Here is a 22,474-nt window from a genome sequence, read left to right as displayed (position 1 = left end):
TTTAATTTTCGTTTATTTTATTTTATAAAAATATTAATCCAAGCAGTTTCATAATAAGACCGCGATACAAGTTATTTTACCTTGATAACAGCGGCAATTTATTAAGCAACTTTTATCTTTGCGAGACATCTTTTCATTCACAAACTCAAAAAGACAGAGGGCAAAGTTATTTATTTATTTTTTTAAACTATGCTGTATTTCAAAACAATTTATCTTTGCCATAAGACTTGTTTTTGTTTAATTAAAACATTTAAACTCGTAATGGTATTGTCAGAGTGTCTATAAATGTTTTTGTCATTGAAAACTTTGGTAAGGAGAAAACTTGAGATCTTTATGAGTTTCACTCAAATAAATAACTGATTAAAAGAGAAAAAAAAAAAAAAAAACTTAAGTTTAGTCTTTATAATTTAAATGGCTTTTGACTCTTGTTCTGACAAGCAAAAAAGTGTTTGCACTTAAACAAACTCCTAGAGTTTTTACCTCAATTTTCCTCATATTTAAACAGCATTCACAAGTATTTTAAAATCTCAGTATTTCATTATGAGCACGGACGTTACCCAGCCTTTATATGAATCTGAGAGTTTCTGGATTACATTTCACCTCTTTAGTTTAACGAATACTAAATTACCTCTTTTTCACTAAAAATTTTTGTTACCAGTTAGCACTCGGAATTATCAAGCTAGTTCTGAGATCAAAAGTTTTATAACAAAAAAAAAAAAAAAAAAAAAAACCCGGATTATTTATTCCACAGAAAGTTTTTCGGTCGCAGGATATGTTAAATGTCCGTGAGCATCTGACAATTAATGTTAATACGACGGAAATTCCGTTAAATTCGGTGAAATTGCTGTCACAATTACCGAGTAACACACGTGGGACGTTTGTTGGATAGGAAAGGGGCTCACAGGAAGAAGGGCTTTCATCGCAATTCTAATTTTCAGTGCGTGCAAGCATTTCATAATATGCAAATACGGGATCTCGATTAAAATTTAATCATGGTAGCATCGTGCGCTCTCTCCAGCCGCGAAACTCAACGACCGGGTCATAAAACGCATCTGGGAAATGTAAAATACGCACGTAATATTGTTAGCTCGGTAGAAAGATCCAAACTAACATAAACTACCTACACACACGCTCCCATTCTGCACTAACACTATACTTGTTACTGAAACCTTATACTCACAATAGAGCCGAGCTGGTCCTCTGACCCTATACTATAAATGCCAAAATTTTTCAGCTCTCTATAGTTTTTGCGTATCATTTTCCAAGATTGAAAATATCTACGTGACAAATCCGTCGCCGGCTGACAATGAGCCTTTTTTTTTTCTCTATCCGTATTTCGAACGTGACATTTTGATGGTGTGTCAATAATGGATTTCGATTTGAGCAATTTATCGTATCATAATATTTCACTCTTTGTATCATCCAAATATCGAGGTAAAAAAATAATTACATATAAATTTATTTATGTGGGTCGACTCACCATCAGAGGCTGGAACAAAACTCTGGTGGATCCTTTGAATAAATTATCTGGATAAGAGCCGGTGATTTAATCTTGACTGAAAAATAAAACGGACATTAGAAAAACAAATTATTCATAATAATGTAAGAACTTGAAATATCAAATAATAAAATCTTGATCGCATTGTGGTTCATGATTGAAGTGTTAAAATCGGAGATGACGAAAAGAGTATAGACCGTCAGCTACGGATCTGGTTGATCTTCTGGAATCCCCGAGAAGTTATTCTGAGGGTGGAATATAACGACGCGCTAAGAGACGTTTTTATCCTTGTGTAGAGAGGAGATATAGAGAGGATGAAGAGAAGAAGAGATAAGCGTGTCTCTCATCTAATATGTGCATCACGTTGAATGGCGATCGGAACTACCCTCCACTAGATGACTCTTGGCATTTTGATCACTTCTAGCTCGCTGACCAATAAATCATCCGTGAAATATTTTAAGTATCTAATAAATTTACTCAAAGACTTTAGAATTCGCATTAATAAAAAATGTCGTTTTTATTCTTTTATTTTATTTTTTTAATTTAATAGCGCGATAATTTTTCTGACACTCGGAGAATATAAATAAAAGAGAATAAAAACTTGAAAATAAGGATTTGAGATGTAAAAATTTTTTGGGGTAAAAAAAACGCAAGACAAACGAAAGCCACATTTGCGTACGGATCGCGCGATAGAGGATTTACGAAAAAATTTTACTTTTCTTATAACTCTGACACTAAACTTTCGCTGACATTCATCGTCTTGACTGACTCGTGGATACGTATGTTGAGGGAATGAGAAATAAAATAAAGAATGGAAGTAACAAAAACGTAAGGAGGGATAAAGAAAAAAAATAAAAGCATATAGATTCATCTTCTTGGCACGGATTTAGTCTAAGCACCTCGCTCGTTTCTCAATATTAACTTCCCCTCTGACAATAGCCATTTCAGAAAATCCTACTCAGTACCGTACTAACATATTAATTTATTTACCGACAATTATTGCAGCAAAAACTTTTCATCTCGAACCTTGATCTTTATTTATTTTCTTTTTTTTTTATTATAAGGTAGCCGTAACTGATGGAATCAGTCACCCTAACACATTTAAAACTGTCCCTCAAGACAAAATAATTCAGTCGAAAAAATAAAAAAAAATCATTTTTGAGTAACCAGTTCGGTATCTGGTTAAAAAATAACAAAAGCTCGAATATAATTGATTCATAAATTGTTAAAAAAAAATCAATGAATTGAAAGACTTTTGAAATTGTAAAATTATAATAAAATTTATTAAAACGTTTTATGTAGCATTAATTGGTTAACAGACGTCTATTATAATTAAAGCACGTCACCAGCAGAATATATTTAAATATAAATAGCCGAAGGGCTTTTTAAACTTTTCATGAGAAACATTCAAAATTTTTTCAAAGTACCACGTCAAAATCCACTCACTGTTCCAGCAACAGTAGTTGGGTAGTATGTATAAGGAGAGTGAGGAGTACTTCTCGAAGGTTTTTGTTCTTTAACATCTCCTCAAGTAATCCGCCAACAGCATAACGTCGAGTGGTAAGTAGTAAAGTTCTTGGATAGTAATAGTAGTGGTGGAAATATAGTAAGATGGTAGAAAAAAGCGTCTACGAGCATCTACGAGCGTAGAAACTGAAGCATTCATTTTACACGGTCTCTTATACGGTAAAGTTTAAATGCCGGAGGAATGAAGCAAACAACAAGGTAGCTTTCTTGGACAGCTTGCATTCCTATTTTTCTATTGTACGTATAAAACAACAAGATACTAAACTTTTGCCATTAAATGCAACAGATTGCCGCCTGTGATGCTCGATTTTTCATCGTGATAAATTTACAATCCATTTTAAATCACTGTCAGCTTTTAAATAAAATTCTAATAATGAATACGATTATTTTGATATTGCTATTACTATTTTTGTTTTATATCTTTCAATCTTCATCGTGTGTCATTCTATCATCAGTTAACCAAACAGATACTTTTTTTGTCCATTTCAAATTTAAATATTTATTATATCACTGCTCATGCTTTTATTTGTAGCTATAGCACTTGAGTAAACACATCAACATTGGCGATTTTTAATTTTTTCATTTGCTGTGTTTATTAATCCATTTATTTTTCTAAAGTAGAGCAAACCAGGTATCGTAATTACAAGGTCACGATAAATTAATTGTCAGGCTAGAATTTGAATTTTTTATCGGTCATTACAGATTGTCTCGAAATATCCACTAAAAATTGACATCTGACATCTTTCATTCGAAAAAAAAAATTCAACTAAAAATTTTGGGCTGAGCATTTTGCCCCTTATATCAACAAACTCGGCAAGTGAATATTTTTAAATATAAAAATTTTCAAAAGTTTTTCTTAACAATTATATAACATTTTGCCGCGATATCTAAATATACCTGGGAATTATTTTTAAATTCCTAAAAATTTTTAAGAGGAATGGAAAAAAATGTTACACTACATGTACTCAGGCACATCTTTGACAAGTAACGCAGAGTAAGCGAAATCGGCATTATATTGGTCGTGTGAGAAAAATAAATAACTCAATAAATCATCGATAAGTTTTGTCCCTCCTTACTTTGGACCACAAATCTCGAAGCCAGTTATTGGGGTGTCGCCCTTTAGAACGTGAATCGCGTGCAAAGTGTGTCTTCTTTTCTTACACATATTCTTACAATTTCTGTCTCCAGCACTCTTGGTCTCTGGGAAACGATCGTTTTTTAACTCAATACTTAATTTTTTTCATCCTTTCCCGTTTTACTCACAAGCGTACCTCTAAAAATTGTATTCCATTTGTCGTGTAACACGTGCGTTAAAACGGCATCTCAATGGATTTGTCATTTTATTGATAGCCTGAATCACGAGAAAATAACTTTTGCATTTACTCGTTCGTTCACTTCTTTTCTTACTTTTTTATATATTTTTTTCCAAACGGTACATGTCAAGTGTGCAACACGTGTGTAAAAATATTTACGATATATGAGATTTGTACAAGGTGCACGTACCAGTCGGAATCTTTATGAAGGGGAAAAGTTAAACTGCAACACGGAAACCTCTCGGTCGTAATCACAATAAACTCTCTATAAAAAATATTGTTTAAAAGTTATACTGCCAACCATTCAATATAAATAACAAACTTTCAAAAGTATATTTTTATTCTTTTTTAAATTATTAAACTCAAATTTTCAAAATCAAAAGATAAATTGTATGAATAAATTTAAAAATAATCGATTCAAATAAATTTTACTAAAAATTTAAGATCCAAGAGATCTATATAAGTAGATCTGAATTAAATTGACGCAGGTCTGTTTGAATTGAAATTATTTTTTCAAAAATGATTATAAATTTGAATTTGATAAATGAGAGATCAATACAGAGCTGACTATGATGATAATTCAAAGTGACATTTACACGGTCAATCAATTGTCATTTACTGTAATATCGTGACAAATGATGCAAGCACCCTCAACTTACTCAACAATCACGATTCAAATGGCTATTGCTTTTGAATCAGGGGAGTAAATTTACAGTCCGCAAGGATTTCAACCATTTAAATTATGTAATATAATTATAATGACCGTTAGTATTATATACAGACACAGTACCTTTATTCCAAAGAAAGATAACAAAAATGAGGATCTTTGACACCAACAAATGAGCCATTTAATAAGATGATTACAAAATAAATTGATTAGAAAACACTGAACCAGAGCTTATGACTATGACTGATAAGCTTATATGGAATAAATCATAAAGTAACCCCAAGTATAATGATCGTTAATGAGTAAAAGTACACGGCGTATGATAATGATAACAATGATGAGGATAATTATTATGCCGATGATTACAATGATGATGATAATAACGTATTAAATGGTCTGCTAAAACCATGAGCAAGCATTTACGTGGGATATAGCCTGCTAGCTAGGCTTGCATAATTTTCGAGGATCGCGAGTGGGAACGAGCATGAAACGTCTTTTCACGCGGTGCAGCGACACGGGTGTTACCTAAATAACTGGCTAACTATTATGTTCATGTCCGTATCCGTGTCCGTGGAGCGACCGCGGGGCTTTGAGTTTGAGTGCGCGTTACATTATAGCCACACGTTAAACTCCCACTAAATGGAAACGCGAACGAACCCACCATAAACACACGCGATACTTGACTACTCTTTCTAATATAACCCGAACACCCTCCTCTCATTCTCTACATCTATATCTATACACAATTATATGTATAGATCCTATTTTGTCTGTTTCTGTTTAAACTAAGGCTTACAGTAGCTTCGTCCTTCGTCCTTTAAGTTTTATCATAAAAGTAAATGTGACTTGATGCTAACAATCAGTAATTTTGGGGTTTGTTGAGTTTAAAAGTAAAAGTTGGGGTTAATGGACTGATGGTGTTTTGGGTGCATAAGGAAAAAACTTTTAAAAATAAATGCCGATAAAAAGTTTTAAAATTAATGGCAGATTCGGCAATTAAAGTGATTATAAAATAAAAGTTAACGTGTTAGATATTTGGTTTTTTTTTTTCTTTCAGCTTAATGTAATTTTAAATGCAATTTTACTTTGCATACTTGCGGTTAATGTCTGCATAAATAGTTAAATTGAGCTCAAGTTAGACTTTAGTCGCCTTGGGGATCGGAGTGTTCAGTGTTCGCCGTTGGTCAGATTTACCAACTCCTTTATTTATTCTTATATCTTTTTGTTCCTAGTGTTTTTTAGCTCTCGTCGTGAGTGGTTGTAAGTGGTTTTGTCTATACAATGTAAAAATCTCGTGATATTCTCTAAGGTTGTGTTGATGAGGCTCGCATTAGACACTAGCTGAGGATGTGAGGAGTCAAGTTGAACTGGAAAGGAGCTGAAGCTGGAGCTTGAGCTCGAGTATGTTGGCTTTGATTCAAGTTAGAAGCAAAATGGTAGTTGCACTCTCTGGTAGCTCAAGGCACAACGCCCATGGATCTGACTGACAATCTAATATCTTGTGCGTCCGCATAACACACAAGTTGGTGAGCAGAAAGAGGAAAAGAGATAAAGGAAAAGATACTTTACTTTACTTGGTATGACTTGGCTGAGACTACTTCTTGGTCTTAACTTATTTCCATCGGCAACCAATCTTCGAGAGTGTTTATCCCTCAGGCAAATTATATTATAGTCGTTGTGAAATTGGAAGCACACAAGAGCTATAATACATGAATAGAATATAATATTGCGTATACTCATACACCACACAATTTTTGCTGTACGGTAAAAAAAGCGTTGTGTTTACATCGAATCATAAATGCCATAGATTATTATCCGAATATCATAATAAAGTCGATGAAAACATTTCTACTTGTCATCATTCTTATTTATAACAAATCGAGGTATGACGAGACACAATAATTTTAATAAAATCAAATTTTTCCAGCTTGAGATTAAAATTTTTTCGATGGTCCATTTTACCCCGATTATGCTGTATAACTCTAAATTCGCAGAAAATTTCTTGTATATATTTTTTTTATAACTTCCCGCTAAGAAAATTGAGAAATTCCAAAAAAAAGGGAAGTTATTGGTTTCGATCCAATTTTCGAAATTCGAATTTCTTACAGATCTCAAAGTTTCGACGTTCTAGGGAGCTATTCTGACTAATTTCAAGATGATGTCCGAGTGTATGGATGTGTGTACGTACGTACGATAGACAGATTTTTTTTCACAACACCGAGCACTGGATCCAGATTTTCTTTGTATTTTCTCATAGAGCTCAAAAATCCATTTACAACAATGTTTTCGAGCTCAAGGAACTCGAAAACAATGAGAAATTTTGAGACTGGCCCGCAGGGTCAACCGATGCCCAGATTTATATATTAGCGTTTGATCTGCCTTCCAGTACTTTGGAAGGATTTTAAAAAGTTATAAATTTGAATTATTTGTATGTAAAAAATCTTCAAGTACAAAATTATACTTAACAATGATTTAAGTGAGTCTGAAGTTTAAAATTAAAATAACATTTTACTGAAATGAACGAATAAACCACATCTGTAATTTGTAACCTTAACTACTCTTACTTACTCAGAGGTTGTAGAGTACGAGTGGAGTGAACGAGTACTTATACGACACTTTAGCAATTCTGTCAAATAAGCAAATAGTTGTTGAAACATTGCACGAGAAGAGGTTAAGATGACATTTTAATGCAAGTATGCTAGAAAATTATACTGAGAAAGAGATGATGCTCACAATCAATTTTCACACCAAGGAATTGGGCCACATAGTTTTAGATTTTAAGTAGGACGAAGACAAACACGCTTACTCCCTGAGTAATATTGGAATTCACCGGATGAATTTTAAACGAGACCTGATTTCACTGAAACATTTAATTCCTCGATCGAACTCACATTATTATATTCCACACAGATATTCATCAATTATTCGTCAATATAATATTCAATCAAGTCATCAAACTTGTCTTCTAATTAAACTTTATTAACGTTTACTGCCAAGCGTTATATTTAATTAACTTTCAAAACCACCAGGATTATTATTAATTACCGCATTTGAATTGTTAAGCATTTATTCAATTAAAATATAATAATTATTTTCGTCGGGTGAGCGAATAAAAAATAATGACAGAGCACTTCCGTCTATGCTTTACAAGTTATATTAGACATAGGCAATGGGATTCGCAAGAGACTAAACCATTTTCCCAGTGCAAATACACACGTATGGATAGTGTGCATGTAGAGCAGAGTGTGGGCGCACTGGCTGCGGTTATTCCTCGGGAGAAATCATGTCGCGCTTCCGGCAACTTTAGTCATCCCTCGGGTGCTATCGAGTGTAATTGCTGCAGCAAGAGTAAACTAATATAAAGAGTAAGGAAACCGAGTTCTGGCTTTGACCGTCCGGTTATATATACCAATTTTACAACTAAGAAGTCGCTCCTTCGCTTGATTTCTAAATTATATTTCCTCTATACTCTTAAAACTCGAGAGTATGTTAAAGCTATAAGCTGTTTATACTTTAAGTATTTGTTCCTGATGGGCTGCTCTCAAAGAGAAATTGCCCTCGCAAATTATTAGACTATTGTATATAGTTTTATTATTTACCAAATAAAGAATAACGTTTTCGCATTCTTAAGCGGAATAAACGGTTGTTAAGATGGTAGACAAGAAAGCATATACATATATATTTGTATATATATATATAATAATAAAATTGTGTTGGTCGGGTATGCAATAAGAGCGCGAAGGATGCTCAAGGATCGTTTGGCATTAGTCACGAGATGAATTGTGCCTTGTACCTTTCACTACCACTTGAACAGCACTCGTGGGTATGGATGTATACCTCAATGTAGGTATAATATAATTGGCCCTCCTAGACGTACGGAGAGTCCACTTGAAGCACAATATACCCTCCCATCGATGGAGCAAGTCCATTCACAAATAAAAGAGCTTATAAGATTGTTTTCTAATATTTTTGTTAGCTAGTTCTGAATGCCTGCCGGAGGAAGTGAACCCTCGAGATTTATATCGAAGCTAAGTTTAAATTCAGCCCTCTGGGCTTACGGACAAGGTTAGGTCCAGATACCATTCGATGAGAGCTATAACGGCTTTCTTCAAGTTGCTCGTGCGTGAATTATGCTAATTAAATATTATTGTTTTGATGGAATATAAATTATTAAATATCTTTATATTCATTTGTTGCAAGAGTACAGGGAGACCTGAGCCAAAAAAAAAAATGATAAATTATCAAACTGTAAAATTTTATATTTTATCATTTGGTATTGATAATTTTTTATTACTGTCATTATTGGTTTATTTAATTAAATCGCGTTGTAAAAATCCAATTTGCGATATTTTATTTTATAACAGACACTAGAGCGGCAAAAGTTTTTCAACAGAAAAAAAACTGTTATGCATTGGACGCGCGTATGAAACCCCATGTGAGCGGCGATAAAAATCAAATTTCACACATAATTGGCACGACGACTAGCGGCAATCTCGATGCACCTATGTTAAAAAAATAAAAGGGGAGAACTATTTTTATTTTATAATATTTTTTTCACGTGAGAATTCGGTGTTAAAAAAATTTGCAATAAAAAAAAAATAAAATAAACTAAATAACTGGAAAGAATAAATGAAAGTTAATTAAAAGCGTACAAGTGCTGTATAAATATTTATAATCACGATAAATTAATATACCGATAGTTAAGCGTAATTAATTCAAATGTCGATCGATTCCTCGGTAATCAACGTAGATGATCACACATTCTGAGCATTGACCTTGAAATAATTAGAATGCAGGATGCGACCAACTCTAAGAGAGACGAGGTCGCGACCGTGTTGAGTGGATTTAATTGTATACATCGAGGGGTAGTCTTTTGTTGAAATGATACCTACTGCGCTCACCGCAATTCTCTTTTATTTCCTCATTAAAGATAACAATTAATTAGCTCCAAGCACGAGAAAACCTCTGGCATTCTATTCCTGCGAAATTACACGGAAAACTAATACGAATCATTATTTTATTACATTGTTTCGTTAAGGAAAAGAAAAAATAATCTCCCGGGAATTATTCAACCAAAATGATAAATTATAGTATTTTAAGGAGATTACGGTTCGTAAACCGAAATAAAAAATATAAAATATTAAACAGCATTGTGAAATTATCGCTCATTACAGACGTTTCTGGATGGTACAAGTGCGCACAACTTTTGAGAGCCTTTGGCTAACCCAGTTTTGAATCGGTCGATTGCATATCCCGCTGTGCATAAGCCCCGTCAAGAGTAAAGAGCCAGCATATAGTTCGGAGATCGAATCTGCAATTACGGTGAACGTATGTGCAGAGTTACGTACTGAGTAAAGAGAGATAGACTGCATACGGGGGCAACAGTAGGCGCGGGAGCCCCAGGGTCTGAGATGGATATCTTTTCCAATGGGCGTAACACCCTCTATCGCCTCTCGGCCTCTCTCTCTCCCTCTATTTATCTCATATCCACATGATGCACGCACTACCTCTTTGTCTTTGTCTTTGTCTACCAATACCTCACCGTATAGCCGGAAGAACTGGCCACGATAATATTAATTTACGTATGCTGCTCGAATCGGGCGGAATCTCGAAAATATCTCTGTCGCCCAGAGCAATCGGCATATCTGCACTGTAGTCTTATTGTGAGCCGCGCAATTTTCGAGGGTAAAACAAGAAGAAGAATTGCCATGCTACCAGAGAATTTAACCAGTAATGGACCAGAGCTTGTGCATATTATATCGCGTATTCCTTATTCTCGGCAGGGCGATTTAAGATTCCGGAGATTGTGCGTCACGCACTGGGAGCATTCTGCTAAAAATTCGTATTATTTTTATAATACCATCTATCGATCAACTGTCTTGTGATAGTGCTAGTGCTATAGTGTTTGTACTTATAAACTGACAAGTCGGAATTCACTACAGTGGTTTATGCTCTACGTGGAGATTGTATAACAAGTATGAGACGGTTGTGCTGAAATAAAAGTTTTCTGAATAGAAAACAAGCCAGGAAATGGGGAGGCGGTAACTAGATACTGAGGTATGCCAATAGGCATTATTGCGCCGGTATGAAATGATGCAGATAGACTTGGCTTCACCACCAGCAGCAGTATTCAGCAAGGAATCGGCCTCTAAGATGGGCAATAGTTAATGGAATCTTCCGAGTAGAACAATGAACTTAATGTATATAATGTTTTGAGTTCGCAGTGCCATTGATCGTCAGGCCTGCCGGCAAAATTTAACGAGCTGGATATTGAAGAATGTGCTGAATAAAAATAAACAAGGAAACAAATACTACCGGTAATAATAACAACAATAAAAGGAGTTTTTTAAAAATAAAACTCCATTAAATATGTTCACCGATCCTTGGATAGTTACACTACTTGGTGATACAGACCGGAAAAACCGTTGTATTTTTCATGAATTGCATCTATTTGTTTGGGTTAAATTGGTGTAGATCACGCATGGACGAGTATATAAAGCTCACAGCCGTTTCCCATCGCCGCCGCTGCCGCCAATGTATCTCCGCATCTACGGATACTACGGTATGGACTACTACCGGTAGCATACTGCTGGTTCTAATTATCCCGCGGTGCTACGGGGGACCAACCGCTGAATAATACCTCATTGTTACTTACCAGATTTGCCTCGAAAACTCCGAATGCTGTGTAGACTTTACTGGGGCTCGGTTATCGTATTTGCAAATCATTAAATTAGCAATAATTAGTACACGATACTCCAAGTCATAAATGACACCGGGTAATAATCTTTACGAATGTGATTGTTAATAATTTTTTTCAGCGTAGTCGCATCTCTGAGTTACATGGATTGCAGTCAGTTTGTATTTACCCATCGTAAATAAATGGCCGTTATGAGGCTGAGATTACAGCGAGTACTCGATTGGAAATAAAATTCAATAGCATTTTACTCAGGCATCGGCATCAGCATCAAGTTTATAATCGAATTCCCGATGGCGGCTCTTTTTTTATTCAAAGTTTTTTCTTTTATTCTATTCCCAATGAATAAATAACCATCAACGCATAAAATGAGGTTTCTATTAGTCGGTGAATCGACTTTTCAATTTATATTTGCGTCCTCAATTACACTCGTCAATTGTCGAGAGTCAACGCGTAGATAAAGACCGCATCAGTTTTATGATGATGTAGTATAGATAGAGACCCTGAGAAGCGGTTTGGTGCGTAGCAAACCGTGGATAGACCTGTGGACGCCGGGACAACGACCCTTTGACTGCATACTATAATCGATTCTTGATTAATTTTACTGTCGATGACACATGTTGAATATATTCAATGAGTTATTCAAATTAGCCAGCAAAGAGCGCTGGATATTGAATTATCTAGCACTGGGGGCTGCTTTCGGTTGTGCCGCTACGCTTCGATCAAACTCCTATTCGCGTAATATAATCTTTGGGCAAACTGTGATGAATCGGCACCAGTATGCCAGCGATGGATTCGATCGTTCATTTCGAATGCCAAGAAATATCAGCTGTGTAAGGTATCAATAATAATAACAATTTGATAAGAAAGATAATACTGCTTCGTATATTGGCAATTATTGACTTGATGGATGAATTCGTAAATTGATAGTTGAGAGCAAGATGTTATTATTACTTTTCACAACAGTATCCCAATAAAATCGTAGACATTGCAGTAGATTCTATCAACTGGTAGACAATAATTATTCGCATTCCATGAGGTCCAATCTACTGTTAAATGAACGAGACAACGTATGGTTACGCACGGGATGCACGGAATTTTGTTTGGATCGTCATTGCCCTGTATGAATGGCGTTAACGTTAAAAGTTGAATAGAATGTATCCCTTGATCTGGATTAGCCGGCAGCCAAATTCTGTACAAGTGTGTGGGTATTTTGTGTGGGTGTATGAGTATCACGACAGTAGTGTATGCGCTTCACAGAGTGGTTTCATGCGATTAGTATTGTTCCATGTCCATTCTGGTAGACGAGATGGCTGCTGGCTTTACCACCCGACATTCACTGTTACCACATCACGTTCGCTTTGCTCTTTGCTGACAATTCTATACTATCTAGTTTTGTCTTTAGTATTCGCTACACCTAAACTCAACAACCCTGTTTCATTTTATTGGTTTTTATTTTATTTTTATTCATATAGATGCTATTCCAAAATTTACTTTGCAAAAAAAAAACTTTAGATAATATAGAGTGTTTGTTTTAACACAAGAAATGATAACGTAAAATGTAAAATTGTTATTTGCACAGTAAATATTGCACAACTGATGCTCGTCGGAAATAAACAGAGAAAGATGTAAACCCAATGAAAAAGGATACGGTAAATCGATATATATATATATATATAGGGATGTATATGTATTTGTATAAATGTATATATACAACCAGTAATATGTTGCATTGGCAATTGGAAACATTGATCATAATCTATACTCGTATTCCCTCGTGAATTGCGGTGTACCGTAATCATTATGCACTCTGCATATACTACTATCATCATCAATTTATCAGCCACAAATTATTATTAAAGAAAAAAATAGTAGTAATAATAATTATAGTAAATATGTATAAGTAATAAAAAAATAAATAAATAAATAAGTAAAAAAAAGAGAATGTCATAAAATAAAATTTTATAAAATCCATATGAATTTAAGCAACACAGATTTTTTTAGCAAATGTACCTGGGAATAAATGTCGAGGACCATTTTTTAGGATTATAAAAGGGATATAACTAGGTATACATTTACAGCAGTGGGAAAACCAACATCGTCGTGGTAGTATTGGTTCAAAGCAGAAAGGAACTACCTGCACTCGGCAGATATTGCGGCAGATATACTGCGATAGCTTCAATTATCCACAGAACGTTGGTGGAAAAAAAAAAAAAAAAAACAATCGTCGCGATAAATTTCAATTATCGATTAACAACGTGAATAATACCGAAAAATTATTTAAAAAAAAAAATAAAAACTAAAAAGCTTTATTTACAGTTTGCGCATTTATTTAGATGATAAAAAGAATCATCAGCAATTAATTTGAATAGCGGACTGTGGTGTGTAGGAAGGTGACACTGACCTGCCGGCGGACGACACCCAATCTAAAAAAACAAAGCTCTTTGTCCATCTTGTCCCTTTGTCCAGGCAACCGTATGTCACCCCTATCACTCGTAGTACGACCCCTTCGATTTACTAAATACAATCAATAGTGAAGAGCCACGCCTACCCTTGAATCACGCGGGTACATCACCCGCGCAACCACGTTTCCTCTACGCACCGCTGCCCAACGTTAATTCTCTCTATATCTCTCTCCCTCGCTCTTTATGGCCTTTGCTGTTACCGTAGGTTAAAACGGCTACACTGACGACGATAATTGAATGCTCACTGTCACTCTCGGAATAAACAGGGATTTTTTTTTGTAACTCCGAGCCCAACAACGCAATCGAAGACCAACAAGAGATAAATCCTCTGCACAGACATGTTTAGTCAATTTATCGGACTAAATTTACTAGTGTGTTGATAAATCATTGTTTCCTATTTCAAACTCTTAATTAATCGTCAATTCATTTCAAAATATTTACTACAAAAACACTCGGGGCATTGTGGTTCAATGATGGCTTGAAAGCCTGTTAATAAGTACAATACTGCCCTTGAAATAAAATACTGGGATTAAAAACTAATAAAAAATAATTCCCATGACTCTGAACTGGTGGCTTTGGACAAATGTCCACAGCACTTGAGGTCACACGTGCATTAAATCAACAAAGAGTATTAAAATCCCACTACTGCCACTCAATAAACGGAACCTAGTACATATAATACCCTAAGTAGGCCTTCTCTTTTTTTCTTACTTTGTACATGGACTGAGTATCCTCTTTTACTGCACAAAAGATTAAACTCGACATTGTTGTAAGTTTAACAAAAAACCACGCACGATGTAATGTATCCAGACACGCTACCGTCCCGGCTACAAAGAAGTCCGCTAATGCACGCCCGAGGTCTTTTCGCGACGAGACCAAAAGCGTTACTTTTTAAATCGCTGCAATCTTCATGGGCCCTCGACCGAATAAGTGCATCATCTGCTAATGTGATCCAATAGCGTGTGCGTGTTGTGTCATTTGCCAAAGCTGCTTTGTACTTTTCAAGTGACCTCCCTTACTCTGATCCTCTAAATCCATTCTTACGGTTTAGTTATTTTTTTTAAATTTTTCTTTCATCTTTGAGTATTATTACGCAAAATCGCTTTATCTCGTGGGAAAATATTTACTTTTTTTTATAATGATCGGGTATTAATCTCCAGCAGAAAATGCTTGTAAATACGACTAAACCTTGAGAGTTTGTGAAACCCAACTACTCATTAAAATCCTATCAAAGATGATGTTTATTTTGTGCTCTTATCAACAAAAAGAATGTCTGTAGCCAACGTAAAAGAGAATGATTATCACAACGGAGATGAGTTTCCTTAAAAAAAAAATTTTTGAGGTGTACTTTGCAGCGAATAAAAAAATAGAACTAAACAACTAAGTATAACTGAGTAATAACGTCGATATTCTAAATAATTGTGCTACTAAAATGAAATAGGCATCTTGATAATGAAAGCGTGTAATTAAGTATTAATAAATGGACAAGGAGATTGGACGTTAAATGTTGTATGAGTTAAGTCTAGTAGTATACACATATAACAACAAGAACAACAACAACAACAAGAACAACAACATGCCAACGGATAATCGTCTGAGTAGGAGGAGCAGAGCATTGCAACTCAACTCAGTGTTGTCTAATTAACAACCATAATTAATTGAAGATCTTAGAGCTTCTGGTATAGACGGAAGTATTTCTGAAACGACGCCCTCAGGAGTTGCCTTGATACACACAAACTTTAAGAGAAAGTCGCGCGAGAGGAATGCTCAAGTATTTCCCGCATGCAAATTTACGAAACAACCGGCAGAACAATGTCTATTATAATAAAAAACAAATAATATGATAATAAAAAAAAATTTTAATTGTAAGATGGGCAATGGTTGATTATTTAACGCATTATACGTGTTATTCATTAGCGGGGCAATTTTTTTAAAATAGATATTCATATATATATATATCTGTCTGCGGGCTGTGGTACGATAAATTTATTCAACGGAATGATGACAACCTCTACCCGACACACTTCGATACCTGTGACAGTATTTTTTCATTACGGCATCCCACATTTTACCAATAACTCAAGCTCTGTAGTTTCATACCTCAGAGACATATTTCAGCCGATGACAGTACGCAGATGGTTCATTTTGACAGCACGATATCCGAGCGCCCTACACTACTCAGTTTTCTATTTTTTTTTTTTTTCACCCCTATTCAGCCACTGTTTCTTAAGAACTCTCCGCCATATAGATACCGAGTCCCAACCTATTTTTCTTATACATATCTCGCTTCTCGCTCCATCCCTCGACTTTTTATTAATATTTTTCTGCCATGGGCACTTGTATTGATCAATCTGCCCTGGTCCACATTTCATTTCAAGTTCTACATTGTGTAAAACGATGTATAAAATATATAAATTATAAAGTTCAAGCCGGCCGATTACAAATATTTTATAAAATTTATAATCTCTGGCATTAAATGAGTTTAGTATTAGAACGAATACACCCAACGAACAGAGCTTTTGTTCCATTTACAATAGCTTATCATGCTAGTGCATGTTCCCGTCACAGAGCAGTACTACCAGTTTTCAAGATTCATTAATTCAACCGCGATAATTTTGTTACATTTACTGAATGAAAAGTATCGCGACGTTATGGGAAAGTTAAATAGTTTATTTTAGATCTGCTTTATCTTGTTCAGTTTTTTTAATAAAAATTCAATCAACATAGAGGGAACCCTATGATTTTTGCGAAATTTTTTGAAGGGGCCCGTCGTGCCCCAAGTATCTCGAATCGCTCTACAACTTGCTAAATATATAAAACTCATAAAAATATGACGATGACAAAAAAAATTTTTTTGTTTTTACAAAAAATTAAAATTGCTATTTTTCCCAGGAGAACCTTCTTGCCCCACCCTTTCTTATAATCCATCTATCAACATATTCTGACAAAAAAAAATTTTTTATAAAATAATATATCATTTGAAAGTAAAAATGAACCAGTAATAAAGTATGTTAAATTAATTTAGATAATAAGTCGATTATATATGCAAGTGAGATAAAAAGCCATTGCCGATCAGTGGCTATCTCATTAGCATCCAGCGTGCTTGTATTAAGAACGGCGTTAAGAGAGTAGTCTAGTTATTATTGCAGTTATTCCCAGTCCGCGTATTTAGAGATAAAGAGAATTTATACTCGCGACGCTGGATGAAAACGTGCACATACAAACTTGAGAGAAACTTTAAATTGCGAAGCCCTTATTCCACTAATACAGCTCTCCTGTGCACTAACTATGCTGGGAAATCGGTGTACACAATTGCACAGAGGATTATGCAGTTCGAAGATGGAAGTTTGTTTCACGGGTGAAAGTGTACGATCTTTAGTTGCTCTACTCGGGAGCAAAAGCCCGCGCGGCATTTCTCTAACTAAATTCCAGACAGTTTAGAAGCCGCCTTTATACCTCACAGAGAGTAAGAGAGGAGTAAGTATAAAGGGTATAAGGGGTATAAGGAGTATAAGGGTATGCCCAAGAGTTTTCATGAGAGTTAAAAGTACACCCAGAATCCCCAGAATTAAATCCCAACTCTGCAAGCAACGGCTCGTCAGTTTTCATAAGATCGCAACCCATCAATTCGGAGCAATATGACAACGACTCTCATCGACTCAGAGTCTCCATTTATTTTACCCTCATAATTTTCCTATTATAAAATATCATATTTAGTAAATATTCAGTAATTCCACTCAAGAGTTGGCCTAACAAGTAAGAGCGCGACTTCTGGCCCTAAATGGGCATGAGCACGACTCGCAGAGTCTCTTGTCAATTAATTACCTCAAAAACTATAAAATTACAATTTTATTATTTTATATTTTTCATTATGTAAACGTAACTAACGTTGAAAGAAGTCACTATGTAATTTGCCAAAATATACACAGTGGCTTGTTAGTTATGATAAAATTGGGGCCATTGGATTCAGTGATTTATGACTGAAACCAATGGACCTGATGAGCGACCTCGACATATAGGTAGTAATTGGTAAGCGAAGACCTCGACTTTATGGTTGTTGACACCGCTCAGTTATCACCTGCCGGGGAAGCTACTGGCTTTCTGACCTGCGCTGCCATGTCTGCCAGGTTTTCCTTAAAATCTGACAAATTGGCGGAGGGTTAGATGTCTCGCCGTAGAGGCTCTGTGCACGCAACCTCTAACAAATAAGAGACAAAAAAAAATTAATAAGCATTAATGTGACCGCCAAGTATAAATGGATTTCGTTAAGTAAAGCTTTGCGTAGAATTTTTATCGAATTATGTCAGCACGTATGCTCTTATGTATTTCCTAATCCCAGAACACGAGTACATGCACACAGAGGAGGATAAACTTGCTGCAGAAAATTTATAAGCCACAAGTTACAACTGGCTCCTCACTCTTACTCGTTACTGCGTTCGGAGCTTTACGACTTCCAAAGGGTTGCGGTTGCGTTCGCACGGAAGCAACTTTACTAGGTCTAGCAGCCGTCCTGCTGGTACTGAGAACCGCGAGCAGGTTTTCGGTCTGGAGCTTTATCTCGGTTCGAGGGAGAGCAACCGGATCATTTTGAGGTAGAGAGAATTTCTGTTCCACAGTACCGACGACTCGAATTAATTAAACGCCGTCTCTCGTTTTATGACGTCGACTTTCCTAATTAATTCGTAGTAATAGGGACTGTGCAGTTGAGAGAGCCACAGTCGGAAGAAGACAGACCACAGACCCTGCAGCGACGAGGTAGTTACAGTCCGTATGCTGTAACGCGATGAGAACAAAGTGCGAGCGACCCACCACCACCCGGGACATATTCTGAAGAACGAGAATAACCTAGAGATTTAAGAGAGTATCGGAATTTATCTCGAGCTAACCCACGAGCTCGTGATGCGGTCTGCGAAACAAACGAGTCTCGTTCGATCCCCTGATTGCCAGCCGGCTCTGCCAGCAAACCCATTCTACAGTCAAAAGGCTTTTGTTTTACCCGACAAATCCCAGCTACAAAGTACACGAGTCAACTTTTCTACAAGTATAGTTGTATATAGATATACGGATCCATGTAAGGATGAGAAAAGTGATCGTTGGCAAGATGAGTCGCTTGCGCTCAAGAGAACGACCTGAAGTTGCTTCAACACGCAGTTTCTCACAGATTGAGCCATTGAAACAAGATCTCACTTTGCACTTGTACTCTTATACTATCAACAAAATGTCACGATTTCTCCAGCAAGTCATCAGACAATTTGTTATTTAGCTTAAATATGCAAGTCTACATGTCCATGTAATACACAATAATAATAACGATTGCACGAGTGATAATCGTATCAGCAGGTGAACGCGTGTAATTTAATTAAGACAAATGTCATTTGATAATTCAACCCGTAACGAAATAATGGTATCAATAACGGTGATAATAATAACAATAATTATATAATTGTAAGACAAGTTGATTTCCGGTGATTGTAAAATTCATGTTTATTTCCATTGTGTCTCTCATTGCTAAAGAGAAAGGCGTTTTCAAATAGATAATAATCGCTGGCATAAAATCTTCGCACTCAATTACAACGCAGGACATTTAACATGACGTGTATCACATCAGCCCACTCGGTTGGGAGTAAAACGAAAAAAAAAAAATTAAAAAAAAAATTCGCAATCTACAATAAAAAAATTATAAGAGCCGGGGTGTAAGGGTGTAGGTCCAAGTTCTACTTGGCATTAAATATAATTTGCTTCCAAGTTAATACAGATTATTATCGTCTCTTTGGTGCATCATTATAACAAAATGGCTGTTATCGACTCGCAATAACCCACACACGGATCTTACTCGTTGTCACTTGTGTGTTACTTTTAAAAAATAAATAAAAGAAAGCCGAGAAATAAAAAAGATAGAGACGCAGTGTTCGGGCATCCGAGTCGAGTCATTAAAACCGAGCTGAAGAACGGTAATTGGCGACGATATCATCTCTGATGTAGACACGACATCGGCTGAGTTTCGTGGCCTCCAGTTGCTTGCAGTTATGGGTTCTCTCTTTATATATCTATATATGTATATATTATATATTGTAGATTTTATATTGTATTTATTTATTTATTTGATGGTAATAATGGATGTATATTGTGCTAAGTAAACGAGACAAGGTGGCACATCTGTGCATGTATGAGTCAGAAAGTTTGATATTACGAGTATTTATGTATATATTTATTCTTAGCACTTAGGGCCGCCCAATAGTGTACGCAGGAAAAATATAATCATATATATATATATATGTACGTTAGGTCTACTTGTGGACAAAATAGCAGTGGGTGGACGTGCCGTTTGCCGAGTGAGGTGCGCGTGGAGGTGGAAAAGTCACTGCCGGCTGACTCCAAGTGAGAATATTCCGTATTATTATTATGTATTGATAAAAAAAAAAAGTTACGAGCGGAATAATAAGTTAGTGAGGGAAACATACGGGCAGTAAACTTCGCAAGAATCAAGAGCGTCTCAATTTTCGCAAATGCTCCGGTAACCGTCTGCTCTCAGCGTCTCCTTGGCGTACGTTTTTTTCATCGGAAATCCCATGTGTGCCTGATTGACCGGTATTAAAAGAAATAGCTTGTGGTTAAATTGCCAGGGGATAAATCTCAACACTATAGCCGACCGAGAACTGCCAAATTTATTGAACAAAAATTAATAAATAACATGTGGAAAAAAAAGTATTGGTTTTGTTTCCCGTATTGACTTGGGAGTAAATATTGAGGAAATTTTATTTTTATTAGTATTGTTATTGTGCGTAATTATTGGAGTACTATATAAAGAATGATTAATTTGTCGATAAAAATTCTATTCGACACGGGGCTTAACTCATTGGCTGTCATTTACAGAAAAGATGATCGAAAATATTATGAAGCTCGTATTAACATGATTTAAAAACAAGTTCTTGGTTACATACGGGTATCTTGAGTAAAGCAATATCTCTCCACCCACAGACGGTTTGCATGATAAAGTTTTAACCTGCAGCTAAAACAGTAATTCGCTATTAAATTAACCACTGTGTGATGCCCGGTATTCTCAAGGTGACACGAAGGTGGAGACTGAAAATTATTGAGCCCGCAAGGGGCATAAAATCAAGAATGGAGAAAAAAAATAAGCCATGTCTAGCAAGGAATGGTGTTCGGTGAATCGAGAGTGCAGACAGGATATATTACCAACTATACGTAATCACGTAGTGAAGATCCAAGTAAAGCGCGCGTCATAAGACGTTTTGAATAAATGAATGTGTGTTGACTCTACTCTGTTTAATATTATGTTCACTGTACGTAGTCTACTACATAATAATGAATAAATACAATAATTCTAGTACACACGAGTTTAAGTAGATGAGAGTGAGTGCCATGAAGTTAAGTAGCGTAATGCAAAGGTAGGCGTCATCGCCAGTTGGACATATGAGAAAGAGTATAGTGAGTTGTGTATACATGCCTGAGAATTTGCGTGGGTGAACCAAGAGCCAAAGGATCAGGATAACTGTCCTTAAATTACAGACTTCTGGTTCGATACACCCAACCATGCCAACGAATACCGGCAACGCGGCAACTACCAACTCATAAAATATATAAGTATTTTATTTCTCCCTGATTCTATACTACTACTATTCTGTTTGCCCTCTGTTACGTCCAGTTCACATATGAATATACACATATATGACAACTTTTGTCAACCAGCAATGGTTTTTTACTCGCGTTAAATTAAAATTAAATTAAAATCAACTCCGCACAACCGGCGAACAAGCGATATTTTTGTTTTACACATGGACGAGTACAAAGTTTATTACTTTCATAAATAAAAAAAAATAATTATAATAATAATTACAAACCATGTAAAGTAAAAAGAAAAAAAGAAATATAGTATAATTTGTGCATTTAATTATACAAGTTTTTTGTATTGTTCATGCACCAGTTAAAATTACTTTCCCGGGCATTGTATTAAAAAGTGTGTCAAAGAATAAAGAATATTACGAGTTTTGCCTCGGTGACATTAAGAAAGATATTTTTTTTTAATTTCATTTATTCAGCGTATATATAAGAAGAATATGAAATTTTTTCTCGTATTCATTTATCATTTTAATATAATATTTTTCACCGAGCTTATTGTTCTCATGATTCATTAATTTTGCTTTGTCAAGTAAATTTAGTGCTGCGTCGACTCAATTAGTCCTGAAATATTAAATTTATAAAGGCTTTTTTCTATTTAACTGTTTTCATTTTTACTTACAAATTGTATGCATTAGAGCTATACTGTAGTTTCAAGTGCGTGGGTCACAA

General features: G+C 35.5%; 1 long non-coding RNA gene across 1 annotated transcript in view; it reads right to left on the bottom strand.

Annotated features, from left to right (window-relative positions):
- LOC130678536 (uncharacterized) overlaps window positions 1-22,474 on the bottom strand; it is a 120,638-nt gene that overhangs the window by 63,679 nt on the left and 34,485 nt on the right. The window contains exon 4 of the long non-coding RNA XR_008991835.1: window positions 1,481-1,556. This is a non-coding gene — a long non-coding RNA (uncharacterized LOC130678536). The remainder of the gene's footprint in view (window positions 1-1,480; window positions 1,557-22,474) is intronic.

This window comes from Microplitis mediator, chromosome 2 (assembly GCF_029852145.1).
Source record: "Microplitis mediator isolate UGA2020A chromosome 2, iyMicMedi2.1, whole genome shotgun sequence".
Classification (NCBI taxonomy): domain Eukaryota; kingdom Metazoa; phylum Arthropoda; class Insecta; order Hymenoptera; family Braconidae; genus Microplitis; species Microplitis mediator.
Note: the sequence above shows the minus strand (reverse complement) of the source record. Positions and strands in the feature narration are given on the sequence as shown.